Raw genomic sequence first — 9,341 nt, forward strand, 5'->3', positions numbered from 1 at the left:
ACAGTTAAAGAAGAGTAGAACACACAGGGCCAAAAAAATCCTTACTAGGTGACTCAAAAACAATGGGACACAGTGGTTGTCTAGCTAACAAGCATCTGCTTGAAGCCCTTTTTGTTCACCATACTTAATTCAAATTAGGCTAAGGCAGCATCCTAAGATCTTCTTTCTGAAGTAGGTTTCTATGTCTGAATCTCTTGGGCAGGAAGGTGGGGAGGGTCAAAGGTTCTCAGTCAATTGTTTCTTAATAAACAGCTAAAAATCAATATCTCATAAAGCAGCTTTAGGGTGGCAGAATTTTTGTCTCTTCACTGCCTCATCATTTACACATTGTTGCTGCTATTTCCACCTGTACCTAGATCTCTATTTTAGAAAACACACAAAAAATGTCCAAAAAATTAAAAGATACTTCAATAGGGATGAATGTAAGGGTGACAATTAGACATTTCAACAAAATAAACCACAACTGTTAAGCTAAACTAAAGATTGGAGTGTCTGAAAGTTTTCCTTAATGCTAAGCTTACTAAAGTAGTTTAGAAGCAAGATAGATATCCATAAAGAAATATAAATATTAATTAGTTTAACAAAATTGAATTTGAATTTAAATTTATTGACTTATATGTTAAATGAAATTTAAATTTAATTCAAATAAATTTGAAAATTCATTTTTTCAATCACATGAAACTGTTTGACACATTCGGTAGTCACATATTAAAGGACACTTACATCATTACAAAGTGTTCTACAACAATACTGGTCTAAAGGGCATAGATCTTTCCATGGGGCTCTCTACAGATCAGGCTCTGCAGATTCTAGACAGACAGAATGGGGTCAGAAACCCTATGCTAATCCTCCTGAGTAAAGTTTGAGGAAATGGAAATGAAGAAGGGGGTCAAAGAAGATGTTATTGCATGAGATGATTGCCTGAGGCAGAGATAACTAAATTGTGAGGAATGAAAACAAAGGAAGAGTAGAGACCATGGCATCTAAAAGACCCCCCCGAGGAAAGATAAAGAAGTTAATTAAGGAAAGATCAAACCTGGTGACTATTATTGGAACCACAGTGGGACAGGGGCTTGTGGTTAATACCTTGCACAAAGTGGTTATCAGACATCATCAGTAGACTGAAGAAAGAAAGAGGTATAGAGTATGGAACCTTCCATTTATATGTTCAGAAGTTTAGCTCTTCATGACTCAGAGGGGATTGGAAGGTTATTAAACCTTTGGCACATAAGACCCATTTTTAGAGTCCTTTATTTATTTTAGGAAGTAGTTACTTTTGGATTATGGCAATTTACATAATGGTGTAAGGTAGAAACTCAAATGCAAAAGGAGGACTATCATTCAAATATTTGTTCATGATAGTTAAGTATATTAATAAAAATTATGATAGAGCTTGGTGGCAAATGTATGCTGGTGATTTTTGAAGTTTCCACAATAAAATAAAACTATGCTTTCAATAATGTTTTCCTGGTAATTGCTTTCTCTCTTCCTCTTTATGAAATCTAGTTAAGGTGAATTTGGCTAAGATTTTGGTTAAGATGAATTCAAGAATATTTCACCAGCCAAAAATATTTTTGGAGATTTGTGTTTTGAGTAGTGGGAGGGTGGGATGAAGGATATAGACCAATTTTCTAAAGGTTAAAAGGAACTTCAACTTTTGGCAAAACCACCAGGAAATTCTTTCTACCATAAATTTTTTCTGCCCCTCCTGAGCAGTAAAAAGTGTTGTCTTCAGAGTTGCTTTAAATATCCTGTTTCTTTTTTTAAAAGAATATTTGTGATAATTTTTAAAATATTCTATATTTATGATCAATGCATCTAAAATTATATTTGATTCCCTAAGATTTGAGTGCATCACTTCTTAAGGAATATAAAACAATTATCTATCTATCGACTATCTATCTATCTATCTATCTATCTATCTATCATCTATTTATATCTATCATCTATCTATCTATCTATCTATCTATCTATCTATCTATCTATCTATCTATTTATCTATCATCTATCTATCATCTATCTATCTATCTATCTATCTATCAATCATCTATCTATAATCTATCATAAGGGAAAAGTATAGTGCATTGAAATGTGCTTTATTCTTCACATTTTACCCATTTGGGAACCTCTGTTGGAAAAATTTAGTAAACAAGATTAAATATAATGAATATAAATTCAAAGAAATACTAAACTGTTTTATAAATATACGATGTTTAGATCGACACTTTCTAAGAAAATCTTACTCAGTAATTGACATGACTTATTATCAGCATTGATTTCCATTTCGGTGTATATCAGTGGAGTACTCCCTGTGTCCCTACCTATGACCAGTGGAAGTGTACTTTTTGAAGTGCTGCTGGAATATTAATTTCTGGAGGCACCCACAAGAGGATGAGGTATCATGGAAAGTTTTATTTCTGTGGAATTAAACCCTTAAATTTTTGAGGTCCCAGCTCTCTATGTCCCACCAAAAAATAAGTCCCATTTTGTCTTTAGCAGAGCTAGGATTAAAGCCAATGCCCAGAGATTATGCCCAATATTTGCACAGTCCAGTCCAGAATCTGGTTAAATTAGCATGTGCTCTCACCTGCAGGCTATCGCATGTGGGGCCTGCATGGCTTTGAGCCTTGTAGCCTCTATGGCCATGTGGCTATGGAGGGAGCATGGGCAAGTACAAGGAAGCAGAAGCAAAGGCAGAGGAACAAGAGAGAATTCCATTGTCGGCAGACTATGTATTCTCAAATTTTTGCAGGCTTGCGTTGGCTCTACTCCTCTGGTCAATAATTTTTGTTCCCAGGTTAGACTGACAGTCAAATACCTACCCTACATCATCTTGACTTTACCACATATGCATCCATCTTCCCCAGTGTTGGACCCCTTCCCCCAGAGATTATCAGGGAATGAAATTATGGTTCCCTGTGGAGCATGAAATTGAAGCTTCCTGGTGAACTTGCAGATGACCATGCTTATAATGTTTGGCTTCCCCTTAACTCATTTCCTATTATTAATATTAATAACTAGCTAATTACAATTATAACAGAAGAAGTGTTTTTTCTAGAGGACTTGGCATGTGTCATCATTCCACAACTTAGAACAATTACAAAAAGTTAAATTTCTTGTTCATCTTAAAAGAACAAGAACTTAATTTACTGCTAAATTCTTAAAAACAAAAGCAGTTTTCTAGTGCAACTTTTGTTGTCAAAAAGTGATTGTGTTTTTCCTTCTCCTTCTATTTTTTAATGAACTTCTCAAGATCCCAAAACTGAACTGGGAAGAGACAGAAAACTTAAACAGACCAATAACAACTAAGAAAATTGAAGCAGGAATCAATGAACGCCCAGCAAACAAAAGCTCTTATCTGGATGGCTTCACAGGGGAGTTTTACCAAACATTCAAAGAAGAACTACTACCTATTCTACTCAAAGTATCCCAAAAAATCAAGAAGAAGGAAAATTTCCAAACTCCTTTTATGAGGCCAACATAATCTTAATTTCAAAACTCAACAAAGATACTGCAAAGAAAGAAAACTACAAGTCAATATTCCTGATGACATAGATGCCAAAACCCTCTATAAGATACTAGCAAATTGGATCCAGCAATATATTTTAAAAAATGATTTAATATGAGCAAGTGGGATTCATCCCAGGAATGCAAGGCTGGTACAATATTCACAAATCAATAAATGTGAAATACCACATAAACAAATTGAAAGAGAAAAACCATATAATCATATCAATAGATGCTGAAAAAGCATTTGACAAATCTAGCACTTATTTCTGATGAAAATGCTCAGCAAATTGGAATAGAGGGATCATATCTCAGCATTGTAAAGGCTATATATAAAAAACCTACAGCCAACATCATACTCAATGGGCAAAAACTAAAAGCATTTCCCTTCAGAACAGAAAAAAGACAGGGATGCCCACTTGTACCACTCTTATTTAACATAGTACTGAAAGTCTTAGCCACCACTATCAGACAAAATGAAAAAAAGAAAAGGCATCCAAATTGAAAAGGAGGAAGTGAAATAGTCATTATTCACAAATTAGATGATATTGTACATAGAAACCCTAAAGACTCCATCAAAAAACCACTAGACTAAATAAATGAATTTGGCAAGGTAGCAGGATACAAAATTAACATCCAGAAATTGATCACATTCTTATACATCAATAATGAACAGTCAGAAAGGAAAACCAAAAAAAATAACAATCCCATTTATCACTTTAACAAAAAAAAACTTAAGATACCTGGGAGTAAATTTAACCAAGGAGGTAAGACCTGTTCTCTGAAAACTATAGGAGATTGAAAAGGGAAATAGAAGAAGATATTAAAAAGTGGAAGCATATACCATGTTTATGGACTGGAAAAATCAATATCATTAAAATGTCTATACTACCCAAAGAAATCTATAGATTCAATACAATCGCTATTAAAGTACCAATGACATATTTTACAGATCTAGAACAAATACTCCAAAAATTTATATGGAAACAAAAAAGACCCCAAATAGCCACAACCATCTTAAAAAAAACAAACAAACTTTGGAGGGATCACAATACCAGATATTAAGCTATACTACAAAACCATCAAAATCAAAATAGCCTAGTTCTGGCACAAGAACAGAGAACCCAGAAATTGACCCATGACAGTATGCTCAATTAATATATGACAAAGGAGGCAAGAGCATACAATGGAGAAAAGACATTCTTTTCAACAAATGGTGTTGGGAGAATTGGACAGGTACATGCAAAAAAAAAAAAAAAAATGAAACTAGACCACCAACTAACATCATACACAAGAATAAACTCAAAATGAATAAATCACTTAAATTTAATCATGAAACCATAAAAATCCTAAAGGAAAAGGTAGGCAGCAAAATCTCAGACATCGTACTAGCAAAATTTTTACTGAAACATTGCCTAGGGCAAAGAAAACAAAGGAAACAAATTAATAAATTGGACTATATTAAACTAATAAAGTTCTATGTGGCAAAAGAAACAGCATCAAAATGAAAAAGCAACCCAATTTTTGAGAGAACATGTTTGCCGAAGATACATTGGATAAGGGGTTAATATCCAAAATATATAAAGTACTCACAGCTCAACAAAAGGAAAGCAAACAATCCAATTAACAAATGGAGAGAGGACCTGAATAGACACTTCTCCAAACACAACACACAAATGTTCCAGAGACACATGAAAAGTGCTCAACATCACTAATCATCAGAGAGAGGCAAATTAAAATGAATATAAGGTGTTGCCTCACACCTGCTAGAATGGCTGTCACCAACAAATCATCAAACAAGTGCTTAAGTGTTTCTAGTCATATATATTTTCTTCTTTTCAATATTATTCTCAGAGTAAAATGAATAGAAGTGTAAGTCTTAGTGAAACCCACAACTAATCTCCTGCTCATTCCTACAAAAGATCATTCTTAAATTGCTTACACCTTAGATTCTGAGACAAGCTCAAGCATTTTATAATACAGCCTCTGCTGAATATAACAGCAACAGTTTTTAATTTAGTTTATGTTTTGTCCTTAGTAGATGTTGCTTTTATATTCTAGTTGTACCTGTGTTCGACTATTTTCCGTGCATCTATTTCTAGAACTTCTGAACCATAAAGTTTACAAGCTGATCCCAATCAAATTATTTACCACCTCTGCCTGTAAACAGTGATAGTTAATGTCATTGATTCTGCAAAAGTAACAAAAAATTGATTTGTTAAAATTCCTGGGCTGGTACTAAGAAAACATTAATCACTTCTAAAAATTCATTTTCCCACAAATTCTTATTTCCAAAATCCCTGTGGAGACAACGTAGGCAAAGTGTGACATCAGTGAAGTCCATTTTGTGTTGGCCCCATTTCCTGATTCTGTTTTTCTCTCACCCAGTGGTACCTCCTGGCCTCGCCTGCTCATCACCCCCAAACTCCCTTTGTTTGTACATACAGGCTCTGCCACAGAACATTTTCAAAATCTTTGCTTATAGACTTTGTTCATATTTTATTGGAAATAATGAAGAAACTTTCTAAATGTACAAATAGTCCCACTGTGTACAATTTAACTGAGAACAAAACTTTCAACCTTCAACCACAGATCCAGCTCCAAATGTATAATATCAAGTACCACTTTGACCTCTCCTGATTCCCTTGATAGCATAATCTGGTAGTGATGCTGAACTGGGGGTTTTTCAAACCAGTTTAACAATTCTGATATTTTAAATAAACAAGTCACACATGTCCTTGTATACTAAAAAAAAGCAGGTCTTTGTATAGTTTGAGAAAAGGGCAAAGATAGTTATTAGTGCTAAAATCAAAGTTAAATATGTATATTTAAACTTTTAGGGTAATGACTTAAAGAATAAAATAGAATAGAATGTGTGTGGGAATGAGTTTCAATTTAAAGGAAGAAAAAACAGAAAACTCTAAAATGAAGACAAAAGAAAACTTAAAATATATGGTAACAGTGAAACTAAATAGGTCAGGATCTATTGTAAATTTGTAATCAACTGTAAATGTGTACATAGAGCAACTAACTCTCTCAGTCCATGGGTCGATGCTCAATCCACTGAGCCACACCAGCCGGGCTCAACTCTCTCATTAAAGGTATCCTGGGTAATATATACAGCTTTATGCTGTTCACAAGAAACACAACAAAACCAAAATTGAATAGCCTACATAAGTACCAAAAAACATGGCTTCTAAGGCAGAAAGTATTACTAGAGTTAAGGAAGGTTATTAAATATTAATAAAATGCTCAATTTATCTGGAATGTGAAACAATTCTAAATTTGTGTGCGCCTAATATCAAAGCTACATCAAACAAAGATTTTGAGAACTAAAAGAGAAATTAACAATGGTCTGACATAAGGAAAATTTCAAGATACCTCTTCCAATAATTGATAGATTAAAGAGGCAAAAAAATATCAGCAAGGATATGGGGAATCCAACATTATAATTGGGAAAAGGGATATGAAAGATATTTATAAGGCACAGCTTACAATAACAAAATATACATTATTATTATTATATTATTATTATTATTTTAAATCCTCAAGTGAGAATATTTTTCCATTTATTTCTGGACAGAGTGGGAGGGAGGGAGGTAGAGAGAGAGAGAAACATCAGTGTGAGAAAGACACCTCAATTGGTTACCCCCCACATGACCCCAACCAGGGCTGGGGACCGAACCAAAATGGAAGTACATTCTCTTGACTGGAATCCAACCAGCAACTCCTTGGTCCTTGGGCTGACACTCTAACTGCTGAGCCAAACTAGCCAGAGCAACACTTTTTACAAGCACACATGTAAGATTTACAAACCTTTTCCACATACTAGACCATAAAGTAAATCTGGACTTCCTGTCAAGATGGTGATGTATGTAAACATGGTACTCACCTCCTCCCATAACCACATCTAAAGTACAACTAAACTGCCCAATTACTCTATCCTGCAAAACTATCATTTAATAGTAATGGACATATCAAGAGTTTTCCAGACAAGAAAAAGCTAAAGGAGTTCATCACCACCAAACCAGTATTATATGAGATGTTGAAGGGTCTTCTTGAAGGAGAACAAAAATATGAACAATAAAATGGCAATTAATACATATCTATTAACAATTGAATGAAACAAAATGAACAAGCAGAACAAAGCAGACTCCTAGATACAGAGAACATTTTGTTGCTTGCCAGATGGATGGGGGCTGGGGGTATGAGTGAAAAAGATGATGGAATTAGAAGTACCAATTTGTTGTTAGATTGATGAAGCTCAAAGGAAAGGGGAGAGGGAGGATGGGATGAGATAAACCAAAGAACTTCTATGCATGTATGCATAACTAATGGACACCAACAATTGTGTGGGGGAGGCAGGAGAGGGGCAGGATTGAGGAGGAGGGTGTCAATGGGGAAAAAAAAAATGGGTGACATCTGTAATACATTAAACCACCATTTATGATTAAAACACTCAATAAAATTATTAGAGAGAAAAAGTACCTAAACATAATAAAGGCCACAAATGACAAACCCTCAGCCAATATCATATTCAATAGTGAAGAACTGAAAGCTTTTCCTCTAAAGAATGCCTACTCTCACCATTCTTATTCAACATAGTTCTGGAAGTCTCAGACAAAGCATTGAAGCTAGAGAAAGAAAGCATACAAATTGGGAAGAAAGAAGTAAAAGTGTCACTTTCTGCAGATGTCATGATTCTGTATATAAAGAACTGTAAAGACTCCACCAAAAAACTATTAAAAACAATAAACAAGTACAGTAAAGTGCAGGATACAAAATCAATATATAAAAATCCACAGCTTTCCTGTATACTAACAGTGAACTTTCAGGAATTAAAAAAAAAAAAAAAATCCTCTTGCAATTGCAACCAAAATAATAAAATACTTAGGAATAAATGTAATAAATTATGTGAAAGACCTATATACTGAAAACTACAAAGCATTATTAAAAGAGATTTAAAAAGACACAGTGTAATGAAAATATATTCCATGTTTATGAATTGGAAAAATCAACATAGTTAAAATTGCCATATTACCTAAAGCAATATGCAGGTTTAATGCAATCCCCATCAAAATCCCAATGTCATTTTTTAAAGAAATAGAATTTAAAAAATCATCAGATTTTATGGAACCAACAACAAAAGACCCCAATCAGCCAAAGCAATCCTTGGAAAATAGAACAAAGGTAGAGGTATCACACTACCTGACTTCAAATTATATTACAGAGCTAAGATAATTAAAACAGCATGGTAGTTGTAGAAAAATAGACACAGAGACAAGTGGAACAGAATTAAGAGCCAAAAATGAAACCACATGTATTTAGAAAAATAATTTTTAACAAAAGTGCCAAAAACACACAATGGAGGAAAGAAAGCCTTTTAAATAGATGATGCTAAGAAAATTGCAAAGGCACATGCTAAAGAATGAAAACTGGATTACAGTTTTTTCCCCTGTACAAAAATAAATCCAGAATGTAAATAGTAAGATCTGAAACAATAAAGTACATAGAAGAAAACATAGGTACTAAACTTATGGACCTTCATTATAGAGAACATTTTATGAATTTGACCCCAAAGGCAAAGGAAGTAAAGGCAAAAATAAATAAATTGGATTCTATGAAACTAAAATGCTTCTGCAAAGCAAAATAAACTGACAACAAAACAAAAAGGCAACCAACCAAATGGAAATTGTATTTGCAAACAACAGCTCTGACAAGGGGTTAATATCCAAAATATAATAAGAACGCATATAATTCAACATCAAACAAACAGATAGTCTAATAAAAAAATGGGCAGACAACCAGAAAATTCTACCAAAAAGATATACAGA

Source organism: Molossus molossus, unplaced genomic scaffold, assembly GCF_014108415.1.
Source record: "Molossus molossus isolate mMolMol1 unplaced genomic scaffold, mMolMol1.p scaffold_m16_p_6, whole genome shotgun sequence".
In the NCBI taxonomy this organism is placed as follows: domain Eukaryota; kingdom Metazoa; phylum Chordata; class Mammalia; order Chiroptera; family Molossidae; genus Molossus; species Molossus molossus.